The sequence below is a fragment of the Sus scrofa genome, chromosome 13 (assembly GCF_000003025.6).
Source record: "Sus scrofa isolate TJ Tabasco breed Duroc chromosome 13, Sscrofa11.1, whole genome shotgun sequence".
NCBI classification, from domain to species: domain Eukaryota; kingdom Metazoa; phylum Chordata; class Mammalia; order Artiodactyla; family Suidae; genus Sus; species Sus scrofa.
The window spans coordinates 53,537,981-53,556,048 of NC_010455.5; the positions used below are offsets into that span (position 1 = coordinate 53,537,981).

At 44.1% G+C, this 18,068-nt stretch overlaps 1 long non-coding RNA gene across 1 annotated transcript; it reads right to left on the bottom strand.

Moving 5' to 3' along the window:
* LOC110256271 lies at positions 8,863-16,503 on the bottom strand. The gene is made up of 2 exons (XR_002337632.1): positions 12,630-16,503; positions 8,863-9,521 (listed from the first exon to the last, which is right to left on the bottom strand). It is a non-coding gene; the product is annotated as an uncharacterized LOC110256271 (long non-coding RNA).

Here is an 18,068-nt window from a genome sequence, read left to right on the forward strand (position 1 = left end):
ATCCTGGAGAAGAGCATTTCTCTGATTTGTTCTATTTTCAAGAAGGTATTGATCCTCATGCAGAATATTGCAAGCCTCGTCCTCCTCTCTCTAAGCTTCTGCCTTTGAGACACCCCCCAGGCATTCATGACAGATACAGGGAGAGGGGAATGAAGCCACTGTGAACAAGGCAAGGAAAGTTCAGCACTGCCAGCTGCCAGGGACCAAAAATCAAGTCACTGTGCTTTTGTCTTCTGTGAAAGAAAACTAAAGGGCACGTGTGACAGTCAGTCCCAAAGTCGGCTGGGAAATAAATACTTTGGCCAAGTGACTCAGTCAAGAGGGAAGTGCTAATTTGTTCTCACTGACGTGGGCCAATACCTCCCAGAGAAAACACCACTCAGGATCAATGGAGTCTTCACATGACATAGAAGTTCATTCTGAAAGTTCCCATCCTGGCTCAGCAGAAACAAATCCAACTAGGAACCACGAGTTGGCAGGTTTGATCCCTGGCCTCACTCAGTGGATTAAGGATCCAGTTGCCGTGAGCTAGGATGTAGGTCACAGACGCAGCTCAGATCTGGCATTGCTGTGGCTGTGGCGTAGGCCAACAGCAACATCTCCGATTAGACCCCTAACCTGGGAACCTCCAACATGCCGCAGGTGTGGCCCTAAAAAGACAAAAAGACGTAAAAAAAAAAAAGGAAGTTCATTCTGTCCTTCAGTTTCCCCTTCCCCTGCAAGTTATGTCAGTCTCCCTGTCTACTGCCCTGGCAAGACCAGTCAGAACTCGCCTGGCTCCATCTTTCCACAGGTGTTAGTGGGTAGCATGACACTGAGTTACAGAAACAGGGTCCTTGATGCCTGATGAATTGAGAACCTCACCTGCAGAGGAGCTGGGATCAGAAAGCACTTGGCACCAGCCCGACAGTCTGGGAGAGAGGGGTCAGGATGGCTTGGTTTTGACAAGCTGGCTTTGGTGCCTGGGCATTCAGTGCTGGGTTCTCAGTCTGCCAAGCAGAGCCCAGCCAGTTCAGCCTGACCCTAGACTGTCACCCCAGAGGACTGTGAAAGCGCATGTGCAGTTCACTCCCCACCGTGGACCAGGCCCGAGACAGAAGTCTGGGTGGCTAGGGGTTTTGTTGGCCTACTCTGGAGCTATTTCCTTTGGCCTGCAAGTTACTGTGGTTCCTGAGGCAACAGTGCTGGTTCTGGGGCCCCTCCCCTCAGCTTTTCCACTTCTGTCCCCCAAGTCTCCCCTCTGCCAATCAGGTTTCATGGCTCTGATATCAGCAGTAGTGGAGGGATTGGTCAAGTGAGATGTGAGCAAGAGATTGGGGGACTAGAAGAGGGGAGACCAGGGCATCTCCCCAACTCTCCCTCTCTGGTCATCAAAATTTTAAAAAGCCAGAATCCAACAGTGCCAGGGATAGTATGAGGTGAAGGAGGCCACGTTGTACAAATACAGGGTCAGACCCTGACTTTATTTAAAATTTTGGTATTTTTTTGTTCATCAAGAAATGTTTGCATTAACTTCACTATTTTAAAAATATCACATGAATATATTTATCTTGAGTTGTTTGATGCCCCCACAGAATCTGCACACAAAGCAAGTGCTTCTTTGCCTCAGCCTAGTCCCAGCCTTGTCATCCCTTTACAGGTGACCCACTCACACATACAGAAAAATAATCTATCCCAAGGGTCTAACTCTACCTGATGTTCTATAAGCTCCTTTTGTTCATGCAACAACATGTGACTGAGCATTTCTATGTTAATGAACATAATTCTACATTATCCTTTGCTTATAATCATATTGTAGAATATCTTCTTTTTTTTTTTTTTTGAAGGCCACACTGGCAGCATACAGAAGTTCCCAGGCTAGGGGTCGAATCAGAGCTGCAGCTGCAGGCCTACACCACAGCAACACAGGATCTGAGCCATGTCTGCGACCTACACCACAGCTCATAGCAACGCCAGATCCTCAACCCACCGAGCGAGGCCAGGGATTGAACCTGTGTCCTCATGGATACTAGTCAGATTCGTTTCCAATGAGCCATGATGGGAACTCCCATATTGTAGAATATCTTATCAACCCCTTCTTGATGGGTCTAGCTGTCTCCACCAGTCCTCTACCCATGTCCCTAACATTGCCATGTACTCCAGACAAATGCCACTCTTGGCACTTGCATTTCTGGGTTGAAAGTCTTGTTCCAGAACTGTGGAATGCTACTTTGCCTAAGAATGCAGCAGGAACAGGTGCTGGAGAATGAACACCTGCCAGGAACACTTCTTGACCAATGACTGGGGAGGGTGGGACCACTCTAAACAATGCTCTCTATGCCAGGTCTCAGAGCTTTCTCTGTAGAAATAAGCCTCAGGCACTAACAGTAGTACTAGTCTTCTATTGGCTGCCTACTCTTCTCCACACCACTTCTCCATTCTCTCCTGGGGTTGTGTACAACCCCAACATTGACAGATAAATGGATTAAGAAAATGTGGTACATATACGCAATTAAATACTACTTAGGCATTAAAAAAAAAAAAACTCCATCTGCAGCAACATGGATGCAACTAGAGATTCTCATACCAAGTGAAGTCAATAAGAAAGACAAATACCATATGATATCACTTATATGTGGAACCTAAAACATGGCACAAATGAACCTATCTGGAAAACACAAACAGACCTACCAACATAGAACACACTTGTGGTTGCCAGGGGGGATGGGGGAGGAGTGGGATGGATGGGGACTTTGGGGTTAGTAGATGCAAACTATTACATGTAGAATGGATAAGCAATGAGATCATACTGTATAGCACAGAGAACTATAGCTGTGGTTCTTGGGATATATCATGATGGAAGATAAGAAAAGAAATGTGTGTGTGTACATATATATATATGCATGCCTGGGTCACTTTATTGTACAGCAGAAATTGGCACAACATTGTAAATCAACTATAATTTTTTAAATCATTTAAAAAAAAATAAAGTAGCATCTTGCATTCCCCCCCCCCGCCAAAAAAAGTGTCTCTAATTCTAGAATCAAGACAGTGAACAGTGAATCATAATCCTTCCAGTTTGGGATCAGCAGAGGCAAACTATTATATATAGGATGGATAAATAACAAGGTCCCACTGTAGAGCACAGGAAATTACATTTAATATCCTGTGATAAATCATAATGGAAAAGAATATTAAAAAGAATGTGTGTATGTGTACTCACATGTGTGTGTATAACTGACTCACTTGCTATACAGCAAATAACTAACACAACATTGTAAATCGACTATACTGCAATAAAAATTTTTTAAACTTTTTAAAAAGAGGGAGCATGGTCCAATACAAAGCTTAGCCAGGTGAATTGGAGGCTGCTCTGGAAACATAAAATGGTGGTCCAGTCTTTGGAGATTAAAAACATGCTCTGGTCTGAAATGGCAGCAGGAGAAGCATCAGAACCTTCTCAAATGCAGGCTTCAGTACTTCCTTTGCAGAGACTTCTATATCTATGTACAATGGCAGAAGAAGGAGCTTTTCCATCCAAGTGAGTCCAGAGGTTGGTCCTCCACCAGCTTCATCTTCTCACTCTCTCTATCCTGGCTGCAAATGGCCAAGTATGACTTCCCGGGATCTCTAAACCCCACAAATCAGCTCTGGACCCCGTGCTCAGGACAATGCTCAGGCAATGGAAACAGAATTTTGACAAAAACTGAACACTTCCCTCTGTCAACTGTTATCAGTTGACACTGGAAGCATTTTTCTAAGATAGTGAAGGGAATCTAGTTCTTCTAAGAGCTGATGAGGAAAGACTATAACTTTGGCCAAAATATCCTCATAGAAGTCCTGGCTTATGAACATAAAACCCCCTCTACCCTGTTTCTACCCAACCACCAACCCAGAGGATGAACATTTGACATTGGCCTTAAGTGGCTCCTCTCTGAAAGTCATCCATCTTATCACTCCTAAGCCATCCACTCTCTCTTCCCTTGTCTCTTTCCCACACCAGACCTTCCTGTTCTACTTGGGGAGCAGGCTCTCCCTCGCCAGGGCCAGCTACTATGATGGGAGCTTATATCCCAAGAGCCAGCAGGTGCTTTGAGAGAAGCCAAGATGGTGGTCAACCTTCCACCATCCTGTTGAAAGGTCTGTATGCTTGGCTTCTTTTCATTTGTCAGGATGTTTACCTTCCTTTCTGTCCACCCTTTAACCTTTACCAGCAAGGAATACACCTTGCAAATTAACCCAGTCTCTCACTAAACTGCCACCATAGACTGTGCACAAGATGGCCCTTTCACCTGGAATCCCCATGGCTGATGAGGAAGGACGGGATTTATGTCACATGAGAGCTTGTTCCCTGGCTCCTCTCTCATCAATAAGGCAGCTTTTCAGCTTCCCATCAATCTTCCACCCATCTATACCATATCACCTCATAGTTCAACATAGAAATGACCTCCCAATGCAACAGACCAACCTGAGTAGATTAGAAGTTAGAAGGACTTCCTATGTAGCATCTTGATGGAATGCGGGAGGCCAAGTCCAACTGTGCAAATGCTCTTCAGGTCTCTGCTTAGGTCATGGGTACTCACATTCCATTGACTAAAACAAGCCACAGGGCCAAGTCTCAAGTCAGTGGGAAGTACCCTCACACCTAAAGGGGCAGGGACGGGAGTGAGTATTACTATAACATAATCTATCACACTCCCCCTCCAGCCTCATTTGAGCTCTGTACTCCTGATTGCTACCCAGCCACACTGAACATATATCATGCTATCTCCAGCCTCAGGGCCTTTGCACAGGATGATCTTCTGTCTGAAGGCACTCTTTCTTCCCAATCTATTACTCCTTCTGATTCTCTGGGTCTAAGTTTCTCCCTTACTCCTTAGAGAAATGTGCTCTAATCCCCAGACCAAGTCAGTTTCCCTGGTCAAGCCTGCACTCTCTACCAGCCATTTCCCCAGTTTATTATTTAGTATGTTTATTATTGCGCATAGGAAGCCATTTCATTACCAATACTCTGAAAGACTTCCCCATCTCCATGCTTTTACTCTTATTCCTCCCCCTCTACCTGTGATCCTTACCTATGTGGTTCTTTCCTGTAATTCATAGCTAAGCCTAAGCATCATTTTCCCTGACCACCCAATTTAAAGTAGCCCATTACATGCAACATAACACTTAAAACTGACATGGTTTAATGAAAGATAACATGAGAAAAAGAATGTGTGTGTTTATTTTTATGTGTGTTTATAAAACTAAGTCAGTTTACTGTGTAGAAGAAATTGACAGAATGTTGTAAATCAACTCTAATAAATTATTTAAAAAAAAACTCACAAAAAAATTGACATTTTCTTAGTCATTCTATTGTTACACTCACATGTGTGCCCCAGGGCACATGGTGTAGAACACACTTAAGGGTTACCCCAGCAGAGGGGCCAGGGAGCCCCTTGGCTGAGACCTACTGGGGACTTGCAGGGTGATGACACCCTGAAACTTCTGGGCTGTCCTGTACCAGAGGCTGAACTGACTTGGGCAGATGGAGAAAACCCTCAGGCAATGATGGCCATAGGAAGCCATTTGGTCGCCCGAGGTGGATGTAAACAGGACACCAAGAGGATCTGGGCAGACTCACTGAAGGAATGAACTGGAATCCAGGTAGAGATGCTGACAGATGCCAGCAGGATGAGGAGTGGGAGGGTCAGGGCAAGGGGCCAAAGACAAGAGAAATGCTGATATACGCTTTTATGACTTGGTCGGCAACAGCTTGGGGGTTTTGAGAGGGAGGGTCCTTCCTAATAGCCATCACTCAGCCTGGAGTCAGCCTAGAGTTCAGGTTCAAGGCCACTAAATAGTTATTTCAATGTGCTCCTCGTTTCTGGTCAGTAATTGCCCAAGCGGAGACAGATAGTGTCGCTGCCTTTAAAAAAGGCTTCGAAAATTTAAGAAAGAGACTCAAATTTAATAGAGGAGAATGGGAGGAAGGGAAGGGATTTCAGAGTTTGGAGGGAGGCCAAGAGTCTGGCAACATCTTCCCAAGCCCCCAGGGATGTGCAGACAGGACCCTTCTGCCTCCTGTTGAATTCCAGGTTGGGGATAATTCAGTCTTTTACTCTTCCCCAGGGCCTTGTTCAGGGCTATTCTACCACTTCTAAGCATTGACAGCCAACAGAAAAAAAAAAAAAAAAACCTCAAAGCAGCCAGCCTTTCTGATTTGTGAGAAGCTCAGATCAAAGACAGGCAGCTGAGCTATACTTGTAATCCAGGCTGACCTGCCCTGGTCCTGCCCTGTGGGATGAGTGACAAGTGGAAGCTGGGCCAAGGCCTCACACCTCCCATCACCTCTATTTCTGTGCTCCTAATGCCAGGCTCCACACCTCCCGTCCAACGTCTTCAATCAATGTTTGTGCTCCATCCAGACTGACTTTCCTAACACCACCTTACCCCAGGCCCTGCCCTGTCAGTGGAGGATCCTGGAGGCCCTCTTCTCCTTGAGGCCAAGAAGCAGAACAGTTAAGGACCCAGACTCCAGGGCCAGGTGGCCTGGGTTCAGGTCCTGGCCATGCCACCATCTAGGTACCTACCCCCAGCCAGTCCCAGCTCCCCTGCACCCCGCTCAGTGAGCACCTCTCCCTCTACTGAGGCAGACCTGGGATCCACCTCCTTCATTCAGAGCTCAGGGAAGACACAGCAAGCTGTCTCACTCGTGGAGACAAAGGTGTCCTCTCCAGTGAGGTCCCTTCCTGAAGAATTTTCAAAGGCAATTTTGACTATGAGCAGTTTTTGTTTTAGGCACAACTTTAGAAACTTCCACCACTCTGGGTATAAAGTGAAACAGGGTGTCATCTCTCAAAGGGTGGTCCCAGGAACACGTGCTGAGAATTATTGGGATGGGGTGGGGGGAGCTGATAAAATGCCTTCTTGAGGCCCCACCCAAAGCAAAATTTTCCTTTGCTTCTCCCCAAAACCCTGCAGGGTAGCTGCATGCAGGGACCCCCCCTTCCCAAAAGGCTCAGACGAGTTAGGGCACAAGCACCAGATGATGTAGTTAAATAGTAACAGAGCACATCTCCAAACACAGCAACCTGCACCTGGTCACAGGCTGGTCCCGTGGATTGCAGGGGCTGACAACACAGGGAGCCTGTTGTGTGGTGGTCTGACTCAAACTTGGGGGTCTTTGGGGAGAGTGACTTTTGTCTCCCCTCTGGTGGGACACAGGAGAGACAGCCACAAAGTGTTCTCATAAAACTGACCTTTAAAGCCTGCCTCTCTCATGGCAAAAAAAAAACTCCCATTTCTGAAACCTCATCCCTAAGCTCTCCATTTCCCTCCGTTTCTCAATTCTTTGGTAATGTGTCTGCGGGGGAACCTTGCTCAAACACTTCGTGCATTCATTCAATACATGCTTACCACGCATCTTCTTCACACCAGGTGCTGGCACCAAGTATTATGAATAAGACAAAGGCTCTGCCTTCATGAAGCTTCTATTCAAAAAATCAAAAAGGGATCAGTGTCGGGGGAGAGAAGTGCTAGTAAATGACCTTAGGCAGGTTAAGAATAGAGTGTGAGGTTGAACAGGTGTCAAATTTAACTCTAGAAGAGAAAGAACCATATAAAACATCACCCCAATGCCACTACCCCACCTAAAATATTAAACCTGAATTTATTTATTTTTTATTTTTTTGCTTTCTATGGCACCCTTGGAATATGGAAGTTCTCATTCTAGGGGTCAAATCAGAGCTGCACCTGCCGGCCTACACGGCAGCTACAGCAACAAAGGATCTGAGCAATGCCTGTGACCTACACCAAAGCTTGTGTTAGTGCCAGATCCTTAACCCAATGAGCGAGCCCAGGGATCGAACCCACATCCTCATAGACACTATGTCAGGTTCTTAACCTGCTGAACCACAATGGGAACTCCCAAACAAGAATTTCTTAATACACTCTAATAGTCCACCAGTATTCATATCCTTCCATTGTCTTACAGACTTTCCTGGCTTGCAGGGTAGAAATCTCATTTAGATTCTGATTCAAACAAATCTTTTAATCTATAGGTTCCCCATTGATTTCCTATCTTTGTTTTTGTTTCTTGCAGATTCTTGTTTAAGTGACCAGGTATTTGTCCTATGGAATTTCCTATGGTTTGGATTTTGCTGATTACAGCCCTGTGTTGTCATCTAACCTGTGGGGAGATGCCTTTTTAGGTAGGGTGGTCCTTCTAAGCATGTGACACTTGAGCAGAGACCTGAGTGAAGGAAGCCAGTGAGCAAGTTCTTCAGAAATCTGAGCACAAGAGGCTCCAGCTCAACTGCTTAACTGCTCATAGTCTCAGCCTCTGAAACCCCAGGCTTTTTTTTTTTATAGAAATACTGCTGTGACCAGTAACCCAGCTGCCTTCATCAATTTGTAACAAAATATTTGTGGTTAAAAGCGCTTGGCCTTTAAAATGGAAAACAACACAAATATCTATCAACAGAATGAATGGCCAAAGAGCAGCATATTCATACAATGGAATATAGCTCAGCACTGAAAAATGAACAAACTGCTGATGCAAGCAGGATACACATGGGTCAGTCTCAAAAATTTATATTGAGTGAATGAAACTAGGCACAAAAACAGCACACATGATGTGATGCCATTTATGAAGTTCGAGAATAGGCAAAACTAATCTATGGTGATAGAAATCAGAATGGTACTTTCTTTGGGGGTGATAACTGAGAAGGGATATGAGGGAAATTTCTGGAATGATAGGACTGTTCCATATCTTGATATGCATGGTGTTTTCATGGATATACATACAGGTGATAACATCACATTCACACAAGAAGTAACTTCCTAGATGTAAATTATACTTTATAAAAATTAAAAAGCAAGGAAACTATAGATTCTGACAGATTCAGGCATGAGTTAACTGTTTATTAGCCTTTATCAATTCTCCTGTTTCCAACCTCAGTTTGTTCAGCACAAAATTGGATTAATACAACTCATTTCATTGGTATTGCCTGCAAAGAGCACAGAGCCTGGCATAGAGGAAGCCCTCAAAAAATTAGCTATTATTCCATAATATCATTCTAATACCCCTCCCCGAATCCCTGGCAAGCTCAGGGTGGTGACACCTCAAACCAGCAAACTCCGCCTTCGCCTGTCAGGCTCACCAAAAGACAGATTTGCAACATGTTCATTAATGTTATGCACATGGCCTCCCAATGCTATTCTTTTATCATGTTGCTTTTATTTGCTGTAATTGTGAATGAAAGCATCGTGCATCACATTTTGTGAGAAGCTTGAAGAAGCCAGTGGGTGCTTCCTATGTGTTGGGCTTCATGGCTGTCAGCCCCTGCCAGATCTCCCTGAGCCTGCAGACAAGAGAGTTTGCTGAAAAATATCCTTCTCATCTGGAATCTTTTCTCCAAGGACAGTCTTGGCAACACTGTTGCTAAACATTTGCAACTGTTCATAAATTTATCAAGAATTTGCAGCCTGTTGGGAGGTGTCATTGCAAAATTGACTTCTTCCTATCCGTCTCCTTCCTTTGCTTTTAATTCTTGAAGTTTCTGTTGAAGCAAAAGATCATTTGTTGTGCCTGGATCCACAGTATGGATTTTACTGCCCCCATCTCTGCTTGGCTGAGTTCCCACTTTCCTTTAAGGTAATAGCTCCCTTGGTGACATCTCGGTCCAATTCCGGAACTTTTCCGTTACTTTTAATTACTAGAAAGACTCATTCCAAGGTATAAAACATAGTATTTTTCTTTAAAATGTTTAAAGATGTTGTAAATATATCAAAGTAAAACAGACATATAGAAAAGTACACAAATCACAAATATACAGCTCAATGAATTTGCATAAAATGAACACATCTGTGTAAACTCCATTCAGATTAAAAAATGAAACAAGACCAAAATCTTAGAAATTCCTTTGTGTTCCTTTTCTATAATCACTACCTCATACAAAGTAGCCACTAACTTGACTTCTGACACCATAGATTTGTTTTTTGTTTTTTTTTTTTAATCTTTTGTCTTTTTAGGGTCGCACACGCAACATGTGAAGTTCCCGAGCTAGGGGTTAAATTAGAGCTACAGCTGCCAGCCTACATCACAGCCATAGCAACACCAGATCCAAGATGCATCTGCGATTTACACCACAGCTCATGGCAATGCTCGATCCTTAACCCACTGACCAAGGCCAACAATCGAACCCCTGTCCTCATGGATATTAGTCGGGTTTGTTAATGACTGAGCCACAATGGGAATTCCCTCCACAGGTTTGTTTTGCTGCTTTTGGAATTTCGTTGGGATGGAATCACACAATGTGTATACTCATACACCTGGCTTCACCCACTCAGTATTTTGTTTATGAAATTTACCCATTTTGCTACACATTGTTCACTGCTATATAATATTTCACTCCCTTTTATTTTTCTACTCTACTCCCTATTGATTTTTGAAAATTCCACTCTCAAACACAATTCAGAAAATCAATGCAGGTCAGCACTGTGGCCTTCAGCTGCTTAAAGCTGGCAGTTTGGTGGGGGGCGGGGGAATGTCCTCCTTTAAGACCACGACAATCCCACTTAAAATAGCATTAAAAAATACTTAGGAATAAATTTAACCAAGGAGGTGAAAGATCTCTACTCTGAAAGCTGTAAGACATTGATGAAAGAAATTAAAGACCCAAATAAATGGAATGCTATATCCTTGTTTATGACTGAAAGAATTAATATTGTTAAAACATCCATACTCCCTAATGCCATCTGTAGATTCAATGCAATCCCTACAATTCAAATGATTTTTTTAACAGAAATAGATAAGCAATCCTTAAATATATATGGAACCATGACAGACTCAGAATACCAAAAGCAATCCTGAGAAAGAAGAACAAACCTTGAGGCATCATAGTTTCTGGTTTCAAACTGTATTACAAAGCTATTATAATCAAAACAGTATGGTACTGGCATAAAAACAGACACATAGATCAATGGAACAGCATCAAGAGCCCAAATATAAACTCATGTATTTATGTTCAACAAATACTTGACAAGGGAGCCAAGAACACTCAATGGAGGAAAGATGGAATCTTCAATAAATGGTGCTGGGGAAACCTGATGTTCACAGGCAAAAGAATGAAACTAGATCTCTAAACCACTCACAAAAATTAACTTGAAATGGATTAAAGATTTAAATGTAAGAATGGAAACCATAAAATTCTTAGAATAAAACACAGGAAAAAAGTTTACAAATATGGGTCTTGTCAATTATTTTTCTAGATATGACACCTAATGCATAGCAACAAAATAACAAACCCATCAAACATGTGGGAGACACATCAAACTAAAAAGCCTCTGCCAGCAACAGAAACCATCAACAAAATAAAAAGGCAACCTACGGAATGGGAGAAAATATTTGCAAATCACAGATCTGATAAAGAGTTATTACATACAGTATATACAGAACTCACATAACCCAGTAGCAAAAATACAAGTCCTCAATTTAAAAAACATGGGCAAAGGACCTGAATAAACTTTTTTCTAAAGCAGATATTCAAATGGTCATCAGGTACATGCAATGTGCTCACCACTAATCAATCATCAGGGAAACATATCAAAACCACCATGAAATGTCACTTCACACATGTTAGAAGGGCTATTATCAAAAAGGTAGGCAAAAACAAGAATTGGCAAGGATGTAAAGAAAAACGCTTGTGCACTGTTGGTGGCAATGTAAATTGATGCAGCCACTATGGAAAACAAAATGGATGCTCTTCCAAAAATAAAAAAAATGGAATTACCATATGATCCACCAATTCCATTTTTTGGGTATATATCTGAAGGAAATGAAATCACTATCCTGAAAAGATATCTGCACCCCATGTTCACTGTAGTATTATTTACGATAGCCAGGAAGTGGAAAGAACCTGTTTCCATCAACAGATGAATGAATAAAGAAAATGTGCCATTTACATATACTGGAATATTACTTAACCAAAAAAAGGGAGGAGGAAGTCCTGCCATTTGCAGCAAAATAGATGGATCTTGAGGGCATTATGCTAAGAAATAACTCAGACAAATACTGTATGATCTCCTTTATGTGTGGAATCTAATTAAAAAAACTAAATACATATATGTATTATATATATGAATCACTCTGCTGAATAACTGACACTAATACAATATTATAAATCCACTATACTTCAATCACAAAAAAAAAAAAAAAAAAACCAGAAGAGATCAAGTTTATGGCTGCCAGAGTCAGGGGGCTGGAAATAGAGGTGGGGGAATTGGATCAAAGTGGTCAAACTTCCAGTCATAAGATAAATAAATCCTAGGGATGTAACACACAACACAATATCTACAGCTAACAATGCTGTTTCATATATTTGAAAGTTGCTAAGAGAGTTGATCTTCGTTCTCATCACAAGGAAAAAAAATTTGTCACCACGTGAAAGGATGGATATTAACAACTTGTTGTGTGATCATTTTCACAATATATACCTATACCAAATCCTTAGTCTCACACATTCAACTTATACAATGTTTGATGTCAATTATATCTCAAAAACACTGGAAAGGAAAACACAAGATGACTTCATCCAAACGCTCTTAGGTGTGGGCTCCCTCAGTGTTGGAGCCTAAGAGAGCAAAGGAGGAAGCAGCAATCTCCTTACCTGAATGTCTGCTGTCAGTGCTGGTGAAGTTTCCTGGCATTCCTGGTTCCCTGGGGCTCCGTGTGACACTGCGCATCCCTATTGCCATGGCAACCACCACACAGGTGGTTGTACTGAGCTTTCCCCAGTCTCTCTCCAATGAGGAAGATTTCTCCCAGAGGAGTGGCCATGTCTCCCTTTGGCATCAACAGCAATTTCAGCCGACAGCTACTTTTCCATGTTGGACATTCCACTGTGTGACCCATGGCCTCCAAGGCAAACCCTACAACTCCTTCTTATACTCCAACCTCCATGCTTTTTCATGCACAACTGTAGGAAGTGCTGGTGTCTGCAACTGCCAACTGCAGTGGAGTTTGTCCTGAAGTTGTCTCATTTTATTCCAACTGAACCACGCCATGGCCCCTTCAAGCTCTGCTGTCATGGGGTATCTCTAGATCAGAAACAGGCACAAGGCTCCTTGTTCAAGTTCACAGCCCAGCTTCTGAGCTCTTGCAACAACCCTCAGCTCTTCTCCACTGGCTGGCTCCACCAGGAGGGCCTGTTGGCTTTGGCTGCTCGGCAAGCAAGCATCGAGGGACCATCAGGCTACGCTCTGCTCCTTAAAGGCTCTGCTAATGATAACAAATTGAGTAGAAGCTGCGGTGCCCCGTGGATCCCTTCAGCTGTTATTATTTTAGTACACGCAAACATGATTCCCAATTGCCAGCACCTGAATCTCTTTGCCTGAAGGCTTTCTCTGACTACTGGGAGCCTATCCTGCCCAAGCATGGAGCAGACTGAAATTGCCAGGGAATTAACATGCTCCAGGATCAGTCCCTAATCAATGGCTCTCCAGATGTAATGAATAAACACCCAGGTGCTTACATGGTGCTATCTCTGAAGGCATGTTCTCTACTGATGCTCTGAGATGTCCAGTGGCATTAAGCCCACAGTGAAACTGCACCCCACAGCACACACTTTGAGAGGCTGCCTTCCTTTCCCTGGCCCACTTCTCCATCCTCCTTCCAGCATTTCCTTGAGTTCCCCAAAAGAAACTACTTGCAATAAGGTTCTTGTCTTAGGGCTTGCTTTGAGGGGAAGTCAGGCCAAGATGACCCATGATTCTCTCGCAATCACTCTCACTCAAGGTCAGAAAGGGGAACGGTCCTCTCCTATCCCTTGTGATGTTAGAATAGCTTTTAAAGGAGGGGAAAGAGGAGGAGAAGAAAAAGAAGTGGGTTTCCCCCACTAACCAGTCTCCTGGTATTTCTTTTCAAGGCTGGTCTTCACCTGCATTCTTCCAGGCTTTGCCCAGTCACTAAAAATTTACATTCTCCTTTTTCTTCATCTTCCACCTGAGACTCCTCAGTGGTGCTTAGAATATACTTGCCTGCTCCCTTTTCACTCCTAGATGGCTGCCTCCTAAAAATACAACAGCTCTTGGCACACCTAGCCAAGCAAGGGGGCTACAAATCACTCCACTAATGGTCTCCACTGGGATTTCAGAGACAAACTCCCATTGTAAGATTTCTAGGTCAGACGCTTCTGCCAAACTCCCAAATATTCTTTCTGTTGTCAAGCTGGAGAGACCAAAGCACCAGAATACTCAGGTTTCAAGTTCCTATCTGCCTCTACCAGGTACTCTGGGAGACTGTGAGGCTCACTGATTGGGCAAAATGTCAGGATGATTTGATTTGCAGCATTAGGCAGACACTTCCTCTGCATTCTTGACAGAGGGTCTCTGGTTGGACCTCTGGGCTTCAAGGACCCCCTGAATACTGCTGGCAAAGTTGGGTATACATTTGTTTCCCTGCATTATTCTGAGTAGTTTCGGAACTTCTTAGAACTTCTCAAAGTAGTCTGTGAGCTTGTATCTTCATGACTCCCTATTAGGAGTCAGTAGGGAGGAAAGCTGATTCTTTGAGAAATGAGTAATGTTTTTCCAGCTTCCAGTGATCCCACTTCACCTTCACCCAGGAGATACATGTAAGCCAGTTATGGCCAACTGACCTTGAGGCCATGATGCACCCCAAACAACACGAACTCAACTCCAGGAAACCTGGAGGAGTGATGTAAGGCTCTTCCAAAAGGATGTGAAAGGGTAGCAAAGATTGGAGCACATGTGCGTCTCCCATGCTAAATTTCCTCTGTAGGCATTTCTTTTCCCAAAGTCTCACTCACAGAGGCAGCTGCTCTCACCAACTGCCCTTTTCCTGCCTCCTCCTGAAGACTCTCTCTTGCCCCCTTTTCCCAAGTAACTTTGAGCCTTTTTTTTTTTTTTTTGGTCTTTTTCAGGGCTGCACCTGTGGCATATGGAGGTCAAATCAGAGCCGTAGCCACCGCCACAGCCATGCCAGATCTGAGCCTCCTCTGTGACCTACGCTCAGCTCACAGCAACCCACCATGTGAAGCCAGGGATCAAACCCACATCTTCATGGATATTCATTGGGTTCTTAACCCACTGAGTCACAACAGGAACTCCTGAGCCTTTCCCAATGTAAATCTACTTGGCCTCTCACGGTTTCTCACCCTCAGCCTCTCAACTCGTTAATAGGGCTGCTCAAGGAAAGGGCTGAGAAGGGAGACAACACCGGCATAGAAGTTTCTAGAAGGTAGTGGAGGCAAGACATCTCCAAAAGTTATACCCAAGTAGTTTTGTTCCTGTTGTATACTCACTGGGTAGCTAGAAATGAAATTGAGGAAATAGTTCCCCTTTAAATTTCAACCACACTGTGAAAAGAAGTGAGGCAGACCTATTTGAACAGACAAAGATATCTAAGATATAACAGTCAAGGAGGAAGAAGCCAGTCTAGGGCCCATCTGCAGGACCCTGTAAGTGTCTCTTTAGGAGTGAGGTGCCTGGGGCACAAAATTTAAGAGGCATTTACCCCCGGATTTGTAGCAGTGCTGATCCTGCAATAGTGTGTACCTGGGAGTGGGCGCCTCCTTACATTCTGTGGCCAGGCTGCCTCCCTCAACCCGCCCTCATCCTGGTCCTGATATTCAATGAAAACAAATAAAGCAGAATCATCTGACATACTTGTAGCATACTCTCATGTGTAAACACTCTACATGTGTGTTAAATGTCTAGCAAGATCTGGTGGGGATGGAGCCAAAGCAATCACGTGGTTCATCGTGGGAAGTGGAATTAGAGGGAGGTAGGAAGACCTGCCCCCGTAACTTGACCCATTTCTGCACTGTTTGAAGTTTCAAAATAACAATCTTTTATGGCTTTAGTAATTTTAGACACACCAGAAAAAGAAATAGAATAATAAACCATATTACATGTCAAAGGGCCCACAAAAAAAATATTAAAAGAAAACAGATTGTCGGGGGTTTCTTCTTGTGGTCAGATGCAAATGGTGAAAATTGAGACACGTGTGGAGGATTCTTTCCCCCTGATTTCAAAGCACCCTCACTGGGGCTGTTTCTCTCCGAGAAGGCAGCAGGCCACCCACCTCTGATTCATCCAGCCTGAGGTTTGCTTTTACAGCAGATCTAAGTCACGATTCCCTGGTGACGACGTGCAGCAAGGGGCGGGATGGTAATTTTCCCTTATTCTCCCCTAAAACGGGGTCGTGAAGATGATAGGCAGTCCTGCTTTGTTTGGAAGGTCAGAGAGAGGATGGAACAAAGGGCCAATGTGACTACACTTCAAATGTCTGGCCAGTTGATACACCTGGCAAGGCTTTTAGCCATTAGTGAAGAACCCCCAAATTATACTTGTTTTTTTCCAGACTTTAAATGGTCTCATCAGTCAAATGTATCCACCTGTCTTAACCAGCTTTTTCAGGGCAGTATTTATTTATTTTTTTTGCTTTTTAAGGCCACACCCATGGCATATGGAAGTTTCCAGGCTAGGGGTCAAATTGGAGCTACATCTGTCGGCCTACATCACAGCCACATCAATGCAGGATCCAAGCCACTGTAGGTCTGCAACCTACACCGCAGCTCACCACAACACCAGACCTTAACCCACTGAGAGAGGCCAGGGATCAAACATGCATTTTCATGGATGCTAGTGAGAGTCATCTCGTCTGTGCCACAATGGGAGCACGCCTGTTATTTATTTTTAAAATTACAGTTGATTTACAATGTTGTGCCCATTTCTGCTGTACTGCAAAGTGACTCAGTCATACATACATACACATTCTTTTTTTCATATTACTTTCTTTCATGATCTATCCCAGGAGATTGGATGTAGTTCTCAGGGCAACATTTTTAAGAAAGTACCCGAAGCTAAGCAGAGAAGAGAAGTGGAACATCCCTTTTTTCCTGCCTGGCATCCTCTGCATTTCCCATCCTGCCCAGGAGTTTTCCTTCTTCTGCACCATTTCCATCATTCTTGGGCCCAGATAGGCAGAAGACAGACCAGCTCGATTGCGCAAGATCTGGCTATCGGACATGGGAGAATAGTGAGCCTGCTGGTCACTCCCTGGACCCCCCGGGGCAGTGATTCTCAGCTAGGGGTGACTTGTGCCCCAGGGGATATCTGGGGACATTTTTTGGATGTCATGTCTTGGGGGAATTATTGGCACCTGGTAAAAATAGGCCAGAGATGATGTTAAACATCCCACAACAGGAGTTCCTGTTGTGGCTCAGCGGAAACAAATGTGACCAGCATCCATGAGGACACAGGTTTGATCCCTTGCCTCATTCAGTGGGTTAAGGATCCAGCATTGCCATGCGCTGTGATGTAGATCGCAGATGTGGCTCAGATCCCGCATTGCTTTGGCTGTGGTATAGGCGGGCAGCTGTAGTTCCAATTTGACCCCTAGCCTGGGGATCTCCATATACTGAGGGTGCGGCCCTAAAAAGACAAACAAAACAAAACAAAACAAAAATCCCACAACACACAGCACTGTCTCCAACAACACAGAATGATCTGGTCCCAAGTATCCATAATGCTGACGTTGGGAAAGCCTCCCTAGAGCCATGCGACTCAAAAGATGGTCCATGGACCAGCAACATCGACATCCCTTGGGACCTTGGTAGACACACAAAATCTCAGGACCCATACAGATTTCAGGTTGAGCTGCAGCCGATGTGTCTCAGTAAGGATGGGCTAGTGTAAGGACAGTGACAGTGTAAGGGTCAGAGAGTAAATATTGTATGTTTTAAGGGCCAAACTCTGAGGCAACTACTCAACTGCCTCTACTCAGCTGGGCATTTGTAGCATGGAAGCAGTCTCCCCTGGAAATGCAGCCCACCTCTGTCACCTTATTGGCCAGTGCAGGCCATGTGGCTGTGACCAACGTCAAGAGGGAGAGGATCTGTGTCCAGAAGGATGGCAATTCCTAGTGACTACTCAGATATGCCCTCCTCAGAAATCCCAGCCCTGTGCCCAGGTGTGATTCCACCCAGGGTTTGAATAGACTTGGCTTGGACCATTTAGTGATGAACTCATCTCCTTCTGTGCCTTCCTAGGGACTCATAGGACAAACGTTCATGGGCCGGAAG